Source organism: Ceratosolen solmsi, unplaced genomic scaffold (genome assembly GCF_000503995.2).
Source record: "Ceratosolen solmsi marchali unplaced genomic scaffold, CerSol_1.0 scaffold14, whole genome shotgun sequence".
NCBI lineage: Eukaryota > Metazoa > Arthropoda > Insecta > Hymenoptera > Agaonidae > Ceratosolen > Ceratosolen solmsi.
Window position 1 is genome coordinate 7461560 of NW_011948420.1, and position 25327 is coordinate 7486886.

A 25327-nucleotide genomic window follows, 5' to 3' on the forward strand; every position below is an offset into this window, starting at 1 on the left:
GTGAGAGAGATGGAAGTGGAGTTTATATGGGGCTGCCTAAGAAGACTTTGCAGTGAATATTTAATAGGATACCGGAGAAAGTTCACCGGTTTGAAATCTCTGCTCGTATTGTGCACCTGAATTAATATTGCATAAATGTACCATGTATCAGAGTTTGTGTTAAGAGAATTTATCTTGTATTATATGTAAAACACTACATTTATACGAACGAATGTAGTATGCATTACTCCTGCTAATAATACGATGGTATAATAATCGAGCTAAAAAGAATTAGGATATTTCGCTTCAGTGAATATAATGTTGTGCGTAGCGTTATTTTAGCAACTTTGATATAATGTTTTTCAAAAGAAGTTGTTTGTCAACCCAACAAGCTTATATACAAATATATGAATAGATTTGATAAAATCCACATATAATCTGCTACTTAAATCTACTTAATGTATAAATCTACGTGCCTTTATACACGTTTAACATTTTAATTTATAAAAGCGAACACCTAGTAATTAATTAGTTATATGGAGATTAATTTTAATTTTTCTAATTTTAAAATAAAAATGTATGCACAAACTGCTATAATAATTATAAATCCGGAATTTTTAGATTGACGTTCTTTTAATTATATGTGATTCGATATCGGGAAAAATCAAATACTTAATGCATTAGCATAAATACATCGTGTGTACATTATTGATTGAAAATAAAATAAATGCAAGATAGAGAAAATTCACGTACTTTCTTATCATTATTTATTCTTCGTGTGCATTGCTTATACCTCATAAATTTTTGATTATATGAAAAATTGAATAATTATAATCTCAAATATAAGTCTCTTCGGGATAACGATAATAATAATAATAATAATAATAATAATAATGATAATATAAAATAATATGCAGGATTATAAAGTGAATGTCTAATTAATTTCAATTTCTGTCCAATTCTTGAAAAATAATTTATCTATAAAATAAATAATTAAACGTATAGTTTTTATTATTTTATTTATTTATTTATTTATTTTATTATTATTTTTTTTTTTTTTACATCTTTTTAAATATAAAATATCGATTTCGGCAGATTAATGTATTTATAATAGATAATTTAAAATTCCGTATATTGGACGTTACTTAAAGCAATAAATAATTCATATATGTCGTTGAATGTATAAATAAAAAATATAACCTATATTTCATAAAAATTTGATCGTCTAATTAATGGGAGAGAGAGAGAGAGAGAGAGAGAGAGAAATAATAAACTATTAATATATATCATTTCTTACATATGATAAACAAAATAATAATTATAAAAATCATAATACAGTCCTTGTGTGTCCTTGTACGGTAAAGGTAGTGACATTTAATCACCGGTCATAAAAAGAAATACAATGCATTAATAGCTCTCGAAAAAAGGTACACAAATAAATTTACATTTCCTGGATTTCAAAGCTCCTTGTCAGATTGCTCAGAGGCCAAAATAGTCTAACAAGAAGCTGATTCAGCGGTTCAATGTTAAAAACGACGGGTAAACCCTCGCTTACCCTCCACCTTCATTCCAATCCCGACCGCAAGTACAAGAACGAATGTGTGCCTCAACACACTCGTATACCCCCCCCCCCTTCTTGCCGTACCAACACATGCACGGTGTGTAAGCGAGGATTGTCGCTCTTTTGGCTGTGGCGTTTGGGCGAATGACTCACGAGTCTTGAAAGTCCTCTCGAATATTAATGGCCTCGCAAATAGACGACGCTTATTGCGCGGCGGCGGCGGCGGCGGTGGCGGCGGTGGCGATTCGACGCGCGACTCGCGACTTCTTCCAACTAATGCGCGTGCCCACCATACACGTAGGGGTGCCCAGCCAGACCCACGCAAAGCTGCCACGCACATACGTATTAATAAATGCATAGCCTTTTTGCCGAATGTACGCATGCCCTCCTGTTTTTAAAAGTTCTTACGAGCCCGTCTTTTCCTCTCTTTTTATTATTTGCTCCGAGTAGGATTTGGCGTTTGCCTCGATACGGATACACCCAAACCTTTATTAAATCGTAATACCTTTTTTCCATGAACTTTAACGGCTCGTTCATTCTCTAAAGCATTCTCTCTTTTTATTTACAATACCGAGCAGAGCGACATTAATGTTCGGTAATGTATTCGTCGAGCATTCGTTAGTGCTTTAAATATAAAAATTATTATCACGTGGTTGGGTAAAATGTCAAGCGTCGATGAAGAATTTTATAATTGAAACTAATAATCGAGCATACATTCGTAATACTTCATTTTAAAACTGTTCGTTCCAATTCGTAGTTTAATATTATTAATTTCAAGGTTGAAGAAGAAAAGATTTAATGAATGAAATAAAGATATTAATAATTAAATAAATAAATAAATAAAATAAAAAAACATTTTTTTTTTAATTAAAACCACATTTCTGCGATTATTACAATTCATTCTGACATATATAGAACATAGTTATCCCACTCTTAAGTTAAGTCTAAAGTATTACGAATTAAAAGAATAATATCAAAAGTTTTTAATCACCACCCTCGGTCACTTTAATGTTATGCTCGAATTTTTATGATTAGCATATTTAAGAATATTAAATATTACCTGGCTTATACTAGGCGAGTTTCATCGAATTTCATGTATCATGCATATGTCCTGCATATGTATGCATACATCTGTAATTACGAAAAACTTTTTTCGCCACATTAATTATTTGTATTTTATATACATATCGTTAGCAAAGATATTATTTAATAAGTAAATTTCATATGAACTGTAATGAAATAAATTAAATAATACATATTTCTATTAATTTGGTAAAAAAAAAAAAAAAAAAAAAAAAAAAAAAAAAAAAAAAAAAAAAAAATGAAAAATAAAGAAACGAAAAAATTGTCGTAAATGCAAAATTACACCTTCAATACTTCTAATTCATTATTTATACATTCCTTACTAAATATAAATCCAATCATTTTCAAAATAAGCTTATCAATTGGAACTTTTAATTCGTACTATTTATACTTTTGTATAAATAATAAATAAATTATTAAAAAAAAAAATTGTAAATAAAGATCTTGAACGCGTCTAATACTATTCCATTTAATATTAATATTAATATTTTGTAAATTATAACGATATGCTTCACGTTAGTTATTGAATTAAAAAAAATTTTTTGTTCAACAATTATATGCATTTCTTATGTAATTTTAAATCTTTCTATTTATTCAAGATTGTTCGTTAATTTAGAAGATTTTATCTATTCAACATAATTCATTGATTGATTATATGTGTATATATATATATATATATTATTTTATAGAATAAAAACATTTTTAATCATTATAGTAGTACCTACTCTGTAATATTCACTCAAAATACAAATCATAAATTACAATGTTTAACGTTTAATATTAATGCAAACAACTTTTAATGCATTATTTAAAAAAAAAAAAAAGAAGAAAAAAAACAAACTGATACAAGGCCTTTATTTAACTATAATTCTGCAATTTTATCTACATCTATTAGCGAATAAAGCTATATATTTATAAACAAATTCACTTAGATGAGCAAAACATTTATACCAATCTATTCTATAGTTTAAGAGCATAAACAAAGAATTATCGACTCCGATAATATTAGTTGTATTATTTCAATCTGTGCGTGCGCCGAATATAGCAATGCATACGACGCTTAATCCATTAATGCACGATAAACAATCGGAATATATGTAAGCCAATATATTATTAAAAGGAAATTATTATATAGACAATATAATTGGAAAAACTATTGGTAATCAGGCAAATAATCAGCTCGTTAATATGAAAATCGCAGTAAATTGTTCTGAATTCGTGCAAACGATCGCACAGGAGATGATTAAAATATCCAATTTAAATAATAATAATAAAAGCATTATACAGACATTAAATAATAGCATTAAAATGATTTATTGAATTAATGAAAATAATATACAGAATTATATGTTGTAGACATGATGTTTTGTTGAACATGATGTTTTATCAGAAATTGCAGAGTAATGTAATCTGATAGAACTAAAGGTTCAGTCGTCGCGTAAGCAATGTAAATTAGAGATTTATGCCAAAAAAGATGGACTGGGATAACCCTTTACACTGTAATAGACAGAGAGAATGAAATTGTATGCATGAAAATTGCATTTAAATAAAATGCAATTTAGAAAAAGGAAAAATTTTGAAAAAAATACACGCAAGATTTCAAGAAATTCATTCTTTTCATTTATATGGATTCTTTATGAAGAACAATTACAAATTGCCAACGCTAAAGGAAGCGTAATATTACTTACTCTCTTCTCGATTAATTATGTCGGTTCGGGAAAATGATTGGACGGTTAGAAGCCAATTGAGAAAATGTATTATTATGAATCAAGAATGTCCATTATTTTACAATAGATTAATGCGGAACTGTACAATCGACATTCTTTTGCAGCTAATTGAGTTTCACAAATAATGCTATAACTTAAAAAAGAACAAAAAGAAAAGAAGAAAAAACAAGTTTATGGAAATAACGAAGCTAAAATCCTCTCTCATGGTCAGTTATCTACTAAATCATTTATAAGAGAGCTTTATACAATCATTTGCATTAAAAATCCAACGGGATATGTACGAATAAAGTTTTACATTATTATAAACACATGTACAATTTTGTATATATAGAGTGAAATAAAATGAAAGGGAGAATCTGACATCTAGGCGAACAGACACAGACAAAAAGGCAGAGAGAACAAAGAAATATTACAATGATTAATATATAAATAAAATAATCTATTAATTTCTAGTGTCATGCATTATAAAAATAATTAAAATAGCAATAGTAATTATAAAAAAAAATTGTAAATATACACTTACTATCTAGTCAGAGCTCTTTGACACTTCAATATCATTATATCGATTTATATCAACAGCTAGTTACTTTTACGAATGCTACAACTTTTTCTTCGCAAATAATTTTCTCATCATTTTTCTTACTTCTTACTTTCAATGTCTATTTGCTTATGTAATCAAGCAGAGTGCAAGTTGTGCCATAAAAGTGGTAAGTATGGCACCGGTAAAATGTAATTTTAATGCTTCAGTTACCATGAATTGTTATATATGCAAAATGCGTGAGTGAATTTCGAAAATTATTAGACAATGAGAATCTATGAAGCATTTGCATAAAATATTGATTCTCTATGCGTTTTCTTAAAGAAAGTTTTTAAAATTTTTGTAAAGCAAACTGTAAAACATCATTATATAAAGAAATTTTCTAGAAAATGCTTGATATAATATTATACGTAAAATTATTCTTAATATTTGGTTTAGTTCATAATTAAAAAAAAAAACCCTACAAAAAAATTTATAATAAAATTTATTCATTTTTATATAATTCAATTAATGTATTATAAAATGAATTAATTCTCTTACGTACGAAACTTTACCTTCTCACTTGTTTTCGAGGTTTCTATTAAATATAATATTTTAATAATATCATAATAATATTTTTATAATATAATTCCAAGACGATATATTTTTATTTTCTTTTTTTTTCTTTTTTCAATCTCATTAGAAACGATCGATGATATATTCAATCTTATTTATTTCATAAACTGATGGGATATGAACTCTTGTATAAACGCTTGTAAGTAAGACTTAGTACAATAAAAATAAGAAAAGTAGTTCATATCATAGTTAACTAAATGTATGACAATTATAGACAAAAATTATTGACGTCACTTGATTTTTAATACTAAGATATTATCAAATATATATTATTCTAAATCGTGTTCGTATAAAGTATTATATAAATCTAATACATTAAAAAAGTATTGGGTATAGAATAATATTATTAGGAAATTTTTTAATCGATGATTAAATAGTATATAAGTACCTTAAGATTTCCAGAAAATCTTCACACAACTGGGGATGCTTCACTCCTGAAGAAAAAAGAATTGATTAATTTTTATCTATTTTTTTGAACCTCCAGGATCTATATGTGATTATTCAATAGAAGTAAAATAATATTTATTTTCCTAAACATAATGTAAAGTGTTTAATACTTTTAAAACTATATAATGTTAAATTATAGAAACAATAAACATCGTCTTTTTCGTTTAAATATTGTAAATTTTCATCGGTTTGACTCATATAAATTATTTAAATTCATTAAACTAATGTATTAAACAAAAAAACAAAAAAACAAAAAAAAAAACAAAATTAAAAAAAAAAAACTAGCTAGTAATGTTCTTTATATTATTATTATTATTATTATTATTATTAATATGTTATCCTATAACGTAAAATTTATATTTCAAAGTATTGTTTCATTTTCATAGAAAATTACAATATATTAAAATAATTATAATATATGTAATTAATAATATGCCTAATGGAGTGCAAATTTAATTCATTAATTAATAATATTTATTATTTTACGCAATATCAAGTATTTTTTTTTTTTTTTTTTTTTTTTTTTAAGAAATCTATATTAAACTTTTATCTATTGGTCATGTAAATATAATCATTTTAACACAAACGTATTTAAAATTTTTTTTTGAATTTCCAAATATTCTCTACTTATTATTTGGTACGCCTCAGAAAGCATAAATTTTTTTCTAAATTATTTACAACGTAATTTGTCGGAAAATAATTTATGTTACAACTATCATACATTATGTCCAGATTTAATCAGTGGCTGTAAAAATTACTTTTTGTATACAATTGTCGTTCATTGGATGACTCATAACAATGATTTATAAATTTATAAACGAATAGATGATACTACTTTGTTGTTATTGTACAACTAATTACGCGTCGATTATGTACAATAGGTTTTTCATTGACAAAAGAAGCTAATCATATTTGTATCGTTATACATATGTCCACATTATCAAAAAGATTTTACACGCTATAAGGGAATTTTTATATTGGAATATATAATCAGACATGAACTTTATAATAATAATAATGATGATGAAGCGAAGTCATAGACTTGGGTTGCTTGTAATATCGATGCCGGGACACATTGTAATAAAGGGAGAATAAGAACGAATGAGAATGTATGTTGAAAGTAAAATTAAAAGAATTTTCTATTAGCTTAAATCATCCACATTGAACAAATATTTTCTGAAATTTTTATTATAACTTTACTTAATAAGATTCTCATATTTTATCACAAAATTTAATGTAGGAACAGACGAAAAAGCACTTCTATGAAATTAATGTTTCGAAATTACTCATTCGTGTATAATGTTACATTCAACTTGTTTTCGATAAAAAATAATATTTAAAGCAATTTAATGTTCTAATTTTACACAGAGAAATTTTAAGAAATTAAAGATATGAAGGAGATAAAGGTGTAAGGAGAGTTTTTTATATTTCAGTTATTAAGGTAATTGTTATATGAATTATATACACATATAATTATTCAGCTAAATATTTTACATTTTCATTGAAATTTCGAATAATTTGCATAATATCAGTATAAGGGAGGTGCACTTTCAATATATATATATATATATGCTATATATGATATATTTAATAATATTAATCAACATCCTAACGTATACATTCATTCCATTTTTTATTTTGCAAAATACAATAAAATGTTATTGGAATTACAAATTAGCGTATAAAATATATTTTGATTTAAAGTAATTGAAAATGTAGTTGTAGATGATAATATAGTAGTAAAGTTTTGTATACATTAAAAAATTATTGTTATATACGGTATAGAGTACTATTATAATATAATTAGTTAGTAGTTTCATACATATTATGAAAGTGTAAAAATTTAATTAAACAGAGAGCTCGATAGCGTTAAATTTATTATGAAGCAACAAAATCGAAACCTATGCAATATGTCAATATTTTCGCGATCAGTTAGTAAAACGATAAGCCGCTAAATATCCAAAGTTTGTTTTCATTTTTCAAATCGCTGTAACGTTTAGAACCCTTCGGGTGGTCATGAAAGCCTGTTTAGATCCGTCGATATCTCGAGCTCACAAGAGTAGCACAAGGGGGTGGCACTTATTCAAGGTGTACCGTCTGCTTCGTCACGGATTACTGGTACACCAATGGAGACGATCAAGCACGGTATTCGCCATCACCCCATAGACAAGCGTATGTAAGCGTACGCTTGCCGAGTAAGAGAGGAGCCATGGGACTCGCGCAGTATTCGAACTGCTGGGAAAACATCAAAAGGCCTTAGTTGCTCCAACGAGCTCATATAATTTGCTTTTCGCTTCGGCGGATCTCAATAGTATCGGAAATCTAGGTCTCGTCTCGCAGTTTTGCTCGTTCATTTTTTCTCTGTCTAGAGGGCAGGAGGAAGACCGGAAAAAGGAGATGTAGACTGATAGACTGAGAGAGAAGAAGGACGAGGCGGGTAATATCCCGTTGATCCACAAAAGGCACAAAATTAGTTTCGCTTCGAAATTCGATTCTTTTCTAGACTATTCTCACTCTCTTCATCGTCGAAGCTCTATTCAGCCCCTTGTCTTGTCATTTCAGCTCTTAGTTATAAGTGCGCGTACATAGATATTTACCGCCAGCGATCCTTAATTCGTGCCTCATGCCTCATGCAAGCCAGACTTCAAACTCGAAGTATCGAAATTTTTTCATATAATACATAAAGGTTTTTTTTTTTCGTTACCTACGAGGTAGAATTAATTTGAGAAAAACGACAACGTACTTTTTATTAAAAAAAAAAAAAAAAAAAAAAAAAACATGTGTATACAGCGATTACACATTTCACGCACGCGCGCGCGGGCGCTGCGGTGTACACAAATACAAGCGCGTACACTGATATAGTTACGAATGACGGATTATGATACCCACAAATCATCGATATAATTGCCAATATGCTACTTACGTACAACCTAAATAAGCAACATTAATCCTTTATTATTATATACAATTATTATTTGCAACAATATTATAATTTTGTTCCCCCCCCCCCATGAATATTTACAGATTTAAAAATAATAATTATAACAATGGGCAAAATTAAAAAATTTGTACTATTTGAATATTCATTAAATTAATAATAATTAAATAGTACCGTTATTATATGCATACAGATTTCTATAAAAATTTATTAAACGTAAATAAATTCAATTATAAGATATAATATAATACGATAATTGCTTTTCAAGAATTTCAAAAATGAATTAATACATAAAGGGGTGCATTCTAATTAACGTTGAATTAATTAATTTCTATGTTTGATATTATTACACAAATATGGTAGAAAACTGTATTTTTCAATTTATTAAAAAATATGCACATAATTGAGAAAATTAAATAAGCAAGCTTATTACGACGGACGCATAAGAATCGTCTTCAGGCTTTAATAATATCGAGTATAGATTAGATAAATATTGTTTCTATTTCAATTAACAAAAAGTTTATTTAAAAAAAAAAAAAAAAAAAAAAAAAAAAAAAAAAAAAAAAAAAATTCGTTATATATGTACGTTATAAACTCAAAAATTGTATAATAATCAAGATACATATATATTAATATATATAATATCAATCAATATGAGTTTTATACAAGATATTTGTCTAAGGGGATATGTTATACTAAATTTCATTTAATATTATCGTAATAATTATATATATTTATTCATTTCCTTATTTTAATATAAACTAATGCATAGGAAAAAATGTTTTTCTCTAGTTTTAATTAATAATTTAGATATTCCTATTCGCAATTAATATTCTATATCATCAGACATTCGTAATTAATCATTTTATAAATAAAATAAATAAAATTCAGGAAATACGTCATAATTAATATTCAATAATGTAATTATATCTATAATAAATTAAATCTATAGTACATGACTCAAGCTTATTAATTCAACACACAATCGTCGAAATTTATCGAATAAAGTTGCAGACATGTAGGAAGAATTGGCAATATCAAATAAAAGTAAAATTTAAGCAAACCATTGAAAGAGTATTGAAACAAAAGAAAATCATAATGTTTTTGCTAAACAATAATTTGGCCAGATTCAATTTGGCCTAAATCAAATTTATTTATAAAATGTAATCCTGTCACTCTCCAAGTTGTTATATGAAAACAGTAAACGAAGACTCAAAGCCGATCATTTATATTCGGCTGCACTCGTTTATTTCAATACTAAACATATTCACATACTTTGAGTTTTCTAATTCATAGGGTAAACTGACAGATAAGACAATGAAAATCAGCAAATTTTGTTTCCAAGGTCATGTAATAAAAATAATCCACAGAGACTGAATGTTACAATATCATTCTAAATATAATCTATAAGATTTTTATATTAATAGTCCACAATCTCTTTCTTTGTATATTAATCAAAAGCTACGTCGATGCTTTATTTAAGTGGATATTTACATTAATAATGATACACACAACTTATAAATATAATGAATTAATAAATATCGATATTTATAAATCATAAAGGTATAGAAAAAATTTTTTTCGAATGCAATACTTGAATAATAAGCAGGATAGAATGTGGTAATTAATATGTAAAAATTGTAATATAAAAGTAGAAATATTTCTACGATTTGCATTTAATGACGAAAAAATATTATCTCTTATTGAAAATCTTCGATATAATGAAGCTCATAATTTCGAATCGAAGCTCATAATCTCGAAAAATTCTAACACATAATGGACAGAGGAATAAGCCGCGCTGGTGATCTAATGTTCATAAGTTAGACAATAAAGATAATTAAAATATAAAAACATAAAAATATTTGCTGTTTATGTTGATAAACGAATATTTAGTCACTTAAAGTTAATCCTTTGTTAATGAAAGTAATAATGAGAATGGAATGGAGGTATGTACGTGTAGAAAAATAATTCAAATCGAAGCAAAAAAAAAAAAAAAAAGAAAAAGAAAAAAAAAGATGAGTAATTTTTCTTGCAGGAAGGGAGAGAAGCGAATAAATCTACGCGCATTTCTCCCGGTCTATAATTAAATATTTATACAATTACATCGCTGGTTGAAAGGCCGTCGGGGCCTCCGAGACGAAATAGAGTTAGAGGAATTCGAGCATGAAACCGTCCCCGAAACGGCCTCAAGTTTCTCTCGGTACCAACGGCGCATCTTACCCCATCTCTCTCGTACTTGTCGACCAAGACCACAGACGAAGTTTACGAGAAGGGCAGACGATGGAAGGGAAGGATTTGTAAGGTGGAAGTGCCTCGTGGTTGGTCGAACGACTAATTTTTTACGAAATTAATACGAAACTCCGCCAGTCGCTGAGGCTTCATGAATTAGTGACTAAGCAAAATGGTCGAGTGTTATGCAATATAACATCATGGCTACACATATATTGCTTGGCAAAAGCTAATCTTTCTTTTATACAATAAACACGGTAAACGCTAGTTCGCTCTATTAAATTGTCGTCGACATGTCGTGAAATTCGATGGATGAAAAAAAAAAAATATATATATATATATATATATATATATAAATAAACAGTTTAGTAATATAATTCATGTATAATAATATGTTTTTTTTTTTTTTTTTTTATATAACTATAAGCAAAGCTTCAAGTTAAATTTATTAGCAAACAAATTCAAAATTTCAAGACTTTTTCTAAAAATTTGTGGATAAAAATGTATGTTAAATAAAATTTTATCTAATTACTGTTGTTATTCTTATTGTTTTTGTTATTATTATTATTATTATTATTATTATTATTATTATTATTATTGTACATATACCTCTATACTTATTTATTATTGATAAATATAATGAACTAATAAATGTAATTTGACAATATATCTCTACAATATACTTGTTGAATCACATAATTATTATTAAAGATATCGTTAGCGATTTAGTTTTATATTTAGAATTATAACTCAATCATTTATTTACTTGAGATATTTGTTCAAATTTATTATGTATGATCTTTTATATAATTCACTAATTACGACACCAACAGAACATTTCAAAACCAAAATATTTTCAATTTTGTATCTATAACAACAGTGCTTCGTGAATGAACCATATTGTACAATAATAAAAAAAAAAAAATATATATATATATATATATATATATATATTTTTTTTTCTTTTTTTTAATGTTAAAATATAAGCAAAATTATTATTACATCTTTCTTTTTGAATAAAAGATTTTGTAGAAAATTGTACATGTATTGCCATTATGCATGTTTAAGGTTAATTAATAATATAAATTATTGAGAGTAGAAATGTATAAGATCTGATCGATAATACATTAATTAATGTTATTTACCAAACGAGTAAATAATTGTTTATTATAAATGTAGATTCATATCAAAGGTAAAATATACATAAATATTATTTAAGTAAATAACATAAATTATTTACGGTTAATTGGAAAAATCAAATTAAATGATTATTGCTCTTGAATTTGTTATTACTAATGAATAATAAACTGCAGTTGATTATCAGAACCTTTTACAATTCACTAATTATTCGTTAATAGCAATCGATGATAAGACATAGAGTAAAATTTTATTAATAATAATAAAGTAATTTAATTTTTTCTTTGTAACATGTTTTCACTAAAAATTTATCTGAAAATATTTCAAATTCTTCATAATTTAAAATGTTCCAAAATAAAAAAACTTATTTATAAATTTGTTCAACGCTTATTAATTTCATACAAATCATATAATAAAATTAATTTACATTGTTTAAAGTAATTGAATAAATATTATTCATCTATACACAATAGATTGTTGCCTATTATATATAATTATTGATTTCTCTTCATAAAAATATTTCTAGCATATTAAGCTGCACGACAGTAGCAAAAGCAATTAAATTTGAATTAATACATTGATTTAAAATAAATAAATAAATAAATAAATAAATAAATAAATAAATAAATAAATAATAATAATAATATCATACATGGTTTAAGTTTCTATTTTGATACTTTTATTTTTTAATTAACTAATTACGACCAGATGACAATGTCACAATAAATTAACGGATTAATACCTATTTGACGAATTAAAATTTTGAAAATTCATAACTATTGAAAAGCAAACAATGAAAATAAAAATCAATCTTAATATTTATTATACGTTTATGCAATTTTCCTATTTAAATTTTTTACTTTTCACTTATCATTGCATGTATTCTCTAAGATTATGTAAATTTATTTAATGCTTTAAAAGAAGAATTCAAAACAAAAAATATAGCAAATAAATACAATTCGATTTCTTGTCTACAATGAATTTTAACATTTACTTAAAATTATAATGATTTTAATTTATAGATAATATTTGTGATAATATTCTAACGTGGACGCACGTAATAGTTAAAAACAATTTGTAATACGTCAGTGTCCTTATAGCATTTGGTTATTAACGCTTCAAAGAAAATTATGAATTTAATTATCAAAAGACTACTAAGGGCATAAAATTCTTAACTTAACAAACGAGTGAGAGAATTTATTTAATTGTACTATAAGACTTGTACGCGAATATAATTAGGAAATATTCTAATAATATTCTCTATGTAAAATTGCATTGCCTTATCAACGTAAGCACGAGCGTTACTTTCTACTATTTCTCTATTCTTATTTTATAAAACATCTTATACATTTGTATGTACGCAACTTTACTATAATATTTGCATCGAATGTTTTCTATTATTAAAATGTATGCACTTATTAGTAATCATAATCAAACATTATTGCGTAAAATTCCCTTATAAGAAGCGAACGTTATCGAATTTCTTCTGTCTCAAATAACCATTTATTCTATTATATGAGCATGTCATTTCCACGAAATTTATTATTTACCTTAAGCCTTATTTCAAGCTACTCCTATCATTATTTTAATTTGTCGTAACTCATACAATGATTTAGCGTTGATACTTTAGCTTCGATCAAGCACTCCTCACCGAACCGATTCGATCTTTTTTTCTTGGCATAAAATCAGCGCTTTCTCAATGCAATTACTCAGCACGGACTAGCCAAACCCGTATCCGCCCACTAACTTGCACGATGTTCGAGAGACACGCGTGAAGAAAACGTAGGAAGACTGGAGGATGTTATGACTCTCTAGTCTATTCAACCTAGTGTCGTTCTATACTGCAATTCAAATGTTAATTTTCTTATTAATCAGCATAATGTAACTGTAATTCTATTATAAGCACGGACGTATGGACGTAGGCAAAATTACGTGTTTTTGAAATCTTGATGTGACGTTATGACTCCATGTCCTGATGCAAAAAAATTTTTAATTTATATTGTTAAATTATATTGCTATAGTAGCTTCTTGCTTTACACAAAGACAATTAAATTTAATACACAGGCTTTTATTAGAACTGCAAAATTATAAATCTAGGTAATTGTAATATACAAGATGCATTATATATAAATATATATTGAAAATGTAAATTAATGTTATATAAATAGTTACATTTGCTTTTCCTTTAAATAACGTAAAATATTGTTCAAATCAATCGGTCGTAAGGAAATTAATAAATTGAAGTTGTGCCATAATGTAATAATGATTGATTTACACATGAATAGATAAAAATAAGTACAAAGCACTTTGCGTTCGTTAATAAATTAATTATAAATGACTCATTTGTAATAAATTTATTATTAATTGATATTTATTCAAAAAATCATATCGGATAATTGATTAATACAATTGAAAAATTAACTTTATCAAATCGAAATCCGAATTTGTATGTATTAAATGTAAAGTGTAGTAAGTGGAAGGAATAAATATTCGGATATTCTGCGAATAGATTTTTGTTCTATTTAAACATATATATATATATATATATATATATATATATATATTATATATATATATATATATATATATATATAATATTTATTAAATTATTCTTTATAATGAGATATTTTTTATAAAAAAACATTTGGGAATGGAAATAGAAATAAATGGATAATGATCAACGTTAATTTACGAAGTTAAATCAAACGAAAAAATAATTGAAAAATTAAGATTAATTAATTTTAAGGTATCATTAATGTTAGCAATTATTGCGTTAGAAAAATGAATAGGAAGTATTAAAATATTGATACTGATATATTTATTTCATGTATTAACGAGCATATGAAAATAATATTGTAATATTATTAATTTATAAGTGAAGGTAAGAAACTTTACTATGATTTAAAATGATAATTGTAGTATTACTCAAGTGAAATATATTAAAATGACTATTATAACGATGAAATACTAATTGATAATATGATACGACGATTATTAAAATTTTAATAATAAAAAACAAAATTAATTTTTCCTCATTAAAGAGAAAAAGATTCTAAAAGAAGTTCCGTTGGAAAAAAAAAACATAAAATTAAACTTTGCACTGAGCAGTTCTCTCACCAAACTTATTGACATATCAATACTCTAGTTTATAATAAATATAATATAATCTCTATTATTTTTTATCATGTCGTGAATTATAATTAAATATTACAATATATCTATAAACTAAAGAATGAATTTATATATATATATATATATATATATTAATCTCTTTATTAAGCCTAGATATTTCTAAAATAAGGAAATTTTGTTTTAGTTGATTAGCGCACTTATAAATAAAACTTTCGTAATATAATTTCCTATCAAATAGATAGTTGATAGCGAAGGATAAGTAAATCGTTTGCATTTTAAATAGCAAGAATATTTATTATTCGTAAAATTAGATTTGGTTGTAAGACTGAATTATTATATAGGCAGAACTAGTTTAAAAATAAAAGAAAAAATTATTTATCCATATTATCAAAAATATATTATTGCCATTAATTTAAGTGATAATATTATAATGAAATTTTTACCTATTAAATTGCTGGAATTCACTTTAAAAATTAGAATGCAGTTCTACGAAAGTTCAGAAAATAGAACAGATTCAGATGAAAATAGTGTTGCTCCGATCTACCGAGGCTGATTAATTGTCGATTAATATAGAAAGAAAATCATTTACTGACCAATGAATTATATATAACCAAAGTGAGCGGCTCTGTTATTCAAATTGAATCGAGCGTCTCGTAATGAAAAAAAAAAAAAAAAAAAAAAAAAAAAAAAAAAAGACGCAAATCTGCCCGCATCTCTTAATATATTAGCGCATCGGAGGTGCGACGTGTTGAACGAAGTCGCGGTTCGTTGTTTCCTTTTCCCTTCCATGTCTTAACGGGAGATGCTTGACTATCGCAAGAGTCGCGTGTTTAGCATAATCCATTAGTGTGAGTATTAAATGCGTGAATCGTTACGTGCGTCCATCGATATTTCTTCTCTTTCATCGCTCTCACCGTTTTGTCTAATTAAAAATATCTTGAAAGGCCAAATTACATTTTATTATTAGGTACTATTAACTAAGAGATTTGTTTATAGCGTTATTACATGAATAGATAAGAAATTGTTGAGAGTAGCTATTCAAATTAATCAACTTTCGTTCAATTCTCTAGGACAGCATGCATTGATGTATAACCGACGACACGTAGCATATTAAAGTATATTGTATTACGCTGGTTTGTTGTTTGTAACGATTGCCGATTACCTACTCTCAAGTTCTCTGCCGACCGCTCAAGGCGCTAATCCAACTTGTTAAACTTATTCAAAGAAGTTAGAGTAGAGTGTACGAAGTGAGGCTAGAAAGAGGAGAAACCGGTGGATACGGCACGCATCATACGTCTGGGATTAACGAATCTTTGATTAATCATCGAAAGATATTTAATTAGCAAATTATATATATATATATATATATATATATATATATTGGAAAAGCTGTTACATAATGTACTCACGTCACGTGCCGAGTAAGTACATCAGGGCCGTAGTCAAGATTGATATAGTAGCGCTGCACTTTTTTGCACGATTTTATTTTATTGCGGCAAATACTATTTAATCACTGCAAAAGTAGGTCCACTTACCGATTTACTACATGTATTCTCTCTCTCTCTCTCTCTCTCTCTCTCTCTCTCTCGTTCTTAATTTCTCTCTTCTCTTTTCACTTTCGTTCTCTCGGATTGTCCTCTTATCGTCTCTTTCCTTATCTCATTTCTCGTGCCCTAATCATCCACGACTCTTGTCCTTCCCAATTCACGTGTCTTATTATACTTTTCTATTTCCCCGAAGCGCCTTTTTCAATCGAAGGCCACGATCGGACTGTCGGTCCGCGCTCCCCTACTCCTCGCTCGTGGACCGACTTTTCCGCGAAGTCCCATCGGCTGCGCCTCCCAAGCGCCAGGCTCTCCTCGTTCCACTCCACGATCCGCCACCAAAGTCCTGAGTGTCGTAGCGGACTTCACATATCATATTTAATGTAAATTACTTCAATACATCAAGATATTTTCCTTTCTATCGTGTGATGTTTCAGTACATTATTTTTTTAATAATTCTATTGTAATACGCGATTGATTTTAATTGATAAAAGCATGGAAAAGAAAGTGCTGGAATTTTGACAATTAATACATCGAAACAAATACCATTGCATATTGTGCACAAATAATATTGTACAATATGCTTGTCGAATAAAGGATCAATGTTAATTTTAAAGATTTATTGAATCGGGCGTTTCCTAGATACATTTATATAATCGTTACTTACTGGCTCAATAGGAATAATAAAATAAATATGATCGATCGACTAGAAGCTAATGAATAACTACTGTATACATTTTGTACTCAAAAGTTCACTTATTCACTATGCAAAGAAATAAATCAATAATTTTGCAATCGCAATTAATGCTATCGATAATTTTAACTACCAGCTTTAATGACACTTAATGATAAAATGAAAATTAACATATGTACATATACGTACATATTTATTTATTTATTTATTTATTTATTTATATTTTATTATTTATTACTAATTATTGTTATTTTTTCATCACATGTAGTAACGTGCTACGCCATAGATGGTCAATAATTCTGAAAGAATCGATTTCCCACTGCAATATATTACCAGATTATCTTTTCTACAGTATATAAGTAAATGTTTGGCTACATAGTGCATAACATAATTCCACATTTCATTCTATTAAACCAACAATATTTTAATGAATTTTTAATTCTATTATTATGGACTTAGCGATATAAATAATCTCGATACAAAAATCTTAAGCTCATTATTAATTAACAATGTCCTTTCGATTTAAGTAAGTGTATGCTTATAATTAAATATATTCTCCAGAAAAACTGTAGATGAAGTTACGTAAGAAAATATAATTAATATATTGTATACTAAATTATTGGTAATTTAAGTTGAAAAATAAATATCAATGTTAATTATTATTTTATGTAATCGTTAGTCCTCGATTAATAAAACAAACAGATTTTATTATTTATTATAACTTATAATAAACAATATTATAATTTATATTTATATTCTAATTACATCTCTTTTCATTATTCTTCATTCCTGTCTTATTCTTCTTCTTCTTCTTCTGTCATTAATGTTTATTTTACGAGATCGTAAAACTTTATTATAACCAACTTGTGTTGAAGTAGCAACTTTTGCGAGTAGAAAAGACGTAAAGGAAGAAGAAAAATGCAAGTTTTCTCAATAATATCATTTTACAATAGTTGCATTCTATATTTTGGTTATCTTATTGCTGATACGTTTAAATACAATAAAAGATAATGTGTTGATATAATTAATTGTAACAATTGGACAAATAATAAGATAATGTATTTTATAATTAAAAGATAAATTTTGAAAATGTTTCGTTATTAGACTTCTACAAGATTTGGAAATTTACAAAATTCATTACCATTTAATAATTCCATTATAATCATAGTAATATATCCTCTTCACATTTATTTTGTTTATAAGAAAAGTATTTTGCCATTATTCCAAAATTTAAAACATGTTATTAACAAAATATAGATCAATTCTTTTCATTTTATTCTTAAGCACCCACATTATATAAATATGTTAATAATTTATATTCAATAGGAAATAAATATATTGTTTAATCAGATTTAAATAAAATACGATGCCTAATTATAAATTATAAAATCGAGGTTTAAATGCGAGCTTAAACGTGAACGTATGTTATCTAAATATTGCAATTGATTGTTATAATTTTTATATTAATATTTTAATATAGCATTTAATGAAAATATTCTTTTAAGCAATATATAATTAGTTGCTTATTCTTAAAATAAAATAGTAGTAAATAGTATTATATCAACGGTAATATATTCATACAAGCGGTTATTATATATCTTTAAATAAAATAATTTGATTAAACGTTATTTATATATATATTTATATATATATATATATATATATATATATTATTTTACTCGAATATGTTCTCTATTGCTTATTTGATTACAGACATATTTATTATAATTTTTTAAATACGTAACTACGTAACTAACTAGAAATAGATACAGTATTCTGCATATTTTATTAATAATAGAATTAATTTAGGACAGTATCATATGTCGAATAGTTCGAGAACCGAACAGAAATGTCGCAATATAGATTCCGCCGTACTTGCATTCATATCGAAGGTACTACGTGTCTGACTTTGTTGGACGTTAAAATAACATTCAAGCAAATATTTCTGAAGTTGACATTACAAGGTACATAACTCCTTATTCCTCAAAGTAATTCCTATTGCATTGTAAGTCAATCTCACGCAACCGTCGCAGTACTATTTACAACGAGTGATTACTCCAGCTAAACATTGTTCTTTTTTTTAACTTTCACTTCAAGAAAATCATTTTTGATATATCATATTTTAGCTTGACATAGGAAAATGATATAACTAGCAAATATATATATATATATATATATATATTTTTTACGTATGTACTATAATTTTCTTTTTAGCTTTGAAACACAATAAATTAAAAAACTTTTTAATTTTTTTTTTAAATTTTTTTTGCTATTACTTAAGAGACAATAAGGTAAGAGATATTAAGAATAAATGGACAATACAGAATAGTTTTGAAAACGAAATTTATTTTTTATATCCTTTAATAGTGAGAAGAGAAAAGATACAAATATTTAAATAAAAGTATAAGGCAGAAAGAGTTTGAAGATTTATAGTTTGAAATTGTATTCATTATAAATATAATTTATACAAGTACAAATACAATTGTACAAATACCAATACAACACTGTAATTAAATTTAATTAAGTGTTACAAAGTTATGTGAATTTTATTGTATATATGACAATAATGAGATTTATGAGATATGAATTTATTAGATGTGACGGATACAAAAAAGTAATACGATTAAAATGAGAATTAACATATGAAAAATTCCAAATAAATATTTTCTTTATCGATTTCATCAACAGAAACGTAAGAGACAGAGAGAGAGAGAGAGAGAGAGAGAGAGAGAGAGAGAGAGAGAGCTTTGAGATTTGAATGTAACAAAAGACTGTCGCGGCAATTATCCTAAAGCTAATTACACAATTATGGATTCGCGGTCGTGCAGAAAATCTCTTTTCCAATTTTCGACATATTTTCTGTCTCAATTTTCTGATTCTCTTTGTACATATTTTGTCCCTTTCCTTTTTTTCAATTAATTTCAACATTAATTCGGACTAAAATTGAAATGATATTCTAAAGATTACATTTTAAATAAATTATAAAATCTTTATAGAAAATTATATTTCTTAATTTTTATAATCTTCTCATAAAATAATTTATACAATTTTATGTTATAAAAAAATATTAACACCACGTTAATATCAACATTTAAATTTATTCTAATGAATTAATAGGTCCATTAAGCATTCATACTTTATTTCGTAAAATAATATTTCGATTTATTAATTTCTTGCATTATCATGTATTTGTATACTTCAAATATTTACATACTTAAATAATTCTTACCAACCTAACGTCGTTCTCTAAATTCTGTATTATTTTACTGCACATGTTGACTATTATAGTTAACCACGGGGTAGCCTTAAGAAGGGGCGGATAAGAGAAATAGAGCTAAGCCGGAAAATCATACATTTAACACAACAACAAGTAAAAATGTTAAAGTAAACTCAATAATAAAAATTAACATTATTTAGTTTGCTTGCGAATTTTCCTCTCTTTCCACTATGTATCAGGATCATATATGCTATTTCTCGCGTTTGTTTAAAGCTTAAATGTTAGATAATAATAATAATAATAATAATTTGCGTGCGTAGTTTATCTCACAACACGCTCGATGTCGAATTTTTCAAATAGAATGACAATCTTCGAAATATTGATTTTCTAATCAATAATTTGCATGGAAAATATTGATAAATGAAAAAGGAAAACGGCTAATTATACTTAGCTGAATTTATCTAACAAATTAAGTATTATGAATTTCATGACTATGCATATTCTTGCATGAAAGCATCATTTGCTAAGTCGTATATCGCGGAACTTGGCGACAAAATTTATATCGAGAAGGAATTTTAGGTACACTGTTGCCGGAATGCAGCCGAAAACATTTTGTATTCGATAAAATTATTGTAGTATTTCACATTGATCTAATTTCATTATTCAACGTGGAGCTCTTCTTTAATTTTATTTCTAATTAAAAAAGATAAATTCAATATAAATTTATTATATTCAAAGCACAATGACGATGTGAAATAATAAACAATCGCTCAAAATATGCTGTAATAATTTCATTCGCGCCACAAACTTTAATCCCATGATCCTGGAAATTCTCGGTCGTATCGTGGTTTATTAAAATCCTATAAGAATCAGAAATGAGAAAGCAAAAATTAACATGCAGTTAAAACAAAATTAACATTAGTTCTTTAGATAATCAATATTACAGAGCACAACTGCATAGCTACGACTTTCTATAATTGCTTGAAGAAGAAACTGTTTCACTTTTTCAACTTGTTCATTCGAACATTCCTACGCGAATAAAAAAAGGTAAGAGACGGAGTATTGTTAAACGAAACAAAAGAATAGTGCAAATAACATTCAGAGCTTGGTTTTTATTATTTTATTTCGGGCTTATTTTCGAAAGCCTCAATTATAAAGTTGTATCTGTACAATTTTCACTACTAAAATTCATTCAAATAATACGAAATGTAACTGCAAATTGTTGATTTTTTATTCGCCCATTACCTTTTTCCTTTTTAGATCAACAAGATTTCCAAAATGTTATTAATATTGTAGTAGCGAACCTAATCATACTATCAATTATATTATAATTGAGTGCGATAAATTCATTATGAGAATATTTTATTTTGTATTAATCTGGTTAGAACGATAAAAAAAAATATGATAATACACTTTAAAAATTATATAAAATAATGACTAAAGTCAATTCCCAAAAATAATCTATACATTCAATTGTCACGTAATAGAAGTGAGAACAGTCAAATACTAACTAAATTACTTACAATATGATGTTCCATATTAAAAGAGAGGGGGGGGGGGGAGAGGGGGGGAGGGAGAGGGAGAGAGAAAAGAATAGAAAATTAGAGAAGAAAGAAAGAAATATTAAATTAAAGTAGCAAATTAATTAAAAAAAAAATGTTTTCACTATACTAAACTAATATTCACCATTATACGGCCACTCACGCTATAAACGACAATCAATTTAAAAATTACACTTTGTTACATTCCTATTTATTTAGTCTTTTACTATTTAATCTTTTTTCCAATGTATTTTACTAAAAACTATGTGCTTCTTAATCTCATCGAGTGTTTCTTCCTCAACATTATTTCCCTTTATTTCCCTTCGTTTACATATATATATATATATATATATGAAGGATCGATTTTTCTTATCAATTAGACTTGAACAAAAAATTTAATGTACTTGGCTTTAGTTATATGCTTTAATAATTCTTTTTCTCCCTTATCTTATGTTCTCGTGGGCATTCTTCATTTCTATTCAATAAAAATTTTTACAACACGGCGAACTCTATCGGTTACATTATTTACATATACATTTTTCATACAAAACTTTCATTACAAATTATCATTCATCAAAATAGACATATTTATTTAGCAATTACATTATTATAATTAAATACGTCAAAAATTGTTAATTAGCAGTAATACATATTTATAAAATCTAAAATATTGCAGCACATTACTTTTTCTTTCCAAACATGATTAATCCCTTTTAGTTATTTTGCAATTCTTTTTCCTATAATTTTTGAACTTTTGTTTTAAAAACTTTTTAAAAATTACTATGTTGTATTTCATGCTCTTAATCTACACTTTTATCCATTATTCATTACTTGATGCTAAATAATATTTGGCGTTTATATTATTTTATCTTTATCTCTTCTTCGTTACTTTTCTTTTATATTACCTAATATACATTCTTTTCTTCTTAGCTTTTTAAATAAATCTTTCACAGTATTGATTTTTATTATTCTTATAAAATATTCTATTAATAAAATTTATTTGTATAAATAATTCATGTAATTATATTCTATTATTATTCACTTTCAAAACTCACTTAAATTATCAATCATAGTTTTTGCACTCGGATCAACAAAAAATAGATATATACTTATTTGATATTTATTAACTATTGGCTTTATTCATAATTTTACTATTCTAATAATAAAACAAAGACAACATAATTTTACCTGTATACGCATTTAAATTGCTTTCCTTTACAAAAAAAAAAAAAAAAACAAAAAAAAAACAAAAAAAAAAAATCTTTCATTCCACGTTATAGTTGGACGGCCGCACGTACGCCACCCATTCTACACTTTCTCATCTACTCATTCCCTTTATTCTCGCACACACATATTCACTTCTCTCGCGTGCTTGCTCACAATTTCTTCACTCTCCGTCACTGTAATTTCTACACTATTATTTATTAATTTGCTGTTATATCTTTATATAATGTTTTTCTTCATTACTCCATACAAAGTCATCGTCCGATATAATAATATCACTTTTTGTAATTTTACATATACAATTTATTCATACAATATTTATGTTTAATTTTACTTCTGTTAATTCTATCTTTACAACATAAATTAGTACTTAACTTATAACAACAGATTTATACGAATATTTCTCCTTAAACTTCCTTTCCCTCATTTATAACTGGACGCTACAATATCTGTAATTTTTTCTTTCTAATTTTTACTTTTATTCGCTAACGCTTCCATCTGTTCATTCTACTAAAATCATATTTTTTAAGCTCTTCAAATAACTTGTATTTATCTCTCTCCCTTTTTATATTACACTCATAATATCCATGTGAATTCTCTTTCTCAATCTGTTAATTTATCATCAACAGAAATTCCTTTTGTAATTTCTTTTTGGCATTTATTTTTTATCTTATTATTTTTTTATCTGAAAACGTGCTTACAATGATTTAGATTATATTTTATTTTCCATCACTAATTTTCTCTATTAGGTATGTTCATTTAACATTTCTCGCTTTTTATTATACTCATTGGTATAATTTTATCTTATTATTTAATTTTTTCAAAGTATATTCGACCTTCTTTATCTATTGATTTAAATTTATCATTCGTTGTATTATTTTTATATATTTTTCGGATTTAAAATTTTGTTTATGCAATAAAAAAATTACTAACATATGTAACAAGAAATATTTTAACTATACACTCGATCGTAACACTTTAATATTTTCGACTCATATATATATATATATATATATATAGGACATATATATTCACATTTAATTTTTTACATTATTCTCAATAAAATATGTATATGTATACATATAAATATATTCTCATTAAATAAAGTAAAATGATAAATGCTTAAAAAATTAAAACTAATTATTATAATTTTATGTTATGTTTCATAAAAAAAATAAAAAAAAAAAAAAAAAAAAAAAAAAATGAAAAATAAACTATTTTTAGAATTACAATTCTCAATAAGCTTTTAATAGATTTACGGATCTTTTAATTGTAAAAAATAATGAATGTCATTTAATAATAAGTGCAAAAAAGTTAAATGAATATAATATAAAATATGTACAAGTATTCGTACAAAATTTAAGAATTATTTATTATAATATTAATCTTAAATAATAAAAAATAAATTACAATTATCATAATTTTACTAAAAAAGGAAAAAATTATATTAACTTTCAAATTTGTTTATAGTTAAGCATTAATTTTTTTATTTCGTAAGTTTTTTGTGATATAACATTGTATAAAATCATATATTCTAGGTGTTAAATAAAAATAAGAAAAGAAATTAAAAGGTTCGATACGCAAACGGCCGAAACGTTTAAGTGCATAATGTGCCTTCCATGGTTCTTACCTTTTTTATTTGTATCGTAAAACGAAGCTGTCGACAATCTTTATATTTCTTTTTTCTTGTACATTCCTTTTGCTAATGCATATTTCTTTTT

The 25327-nt window shown here is 25.9% G+C and overlaps 1 protein-coding gene across 1 annotated transcript in view; it reads right to left on the reverse strand.

Annotated features, from left to right (window-relative positions):
- The window catches only part of Con (leucine rich repeat protein connectin), a 212339-nt gene that overhangs the window by 106700 nt on the left and 80312 nt on the right, over nt 1–25327 (reverse strand). The window contains exon 2 of the mRNA XM_011498293.1: nt 5892–5937. The gene's annotated coding sequence lies outside the window, so the exon portion shown is untranslated. The remainder of the gene's footprint in view (nt 1–5891; nt 5938–25327) is intronic.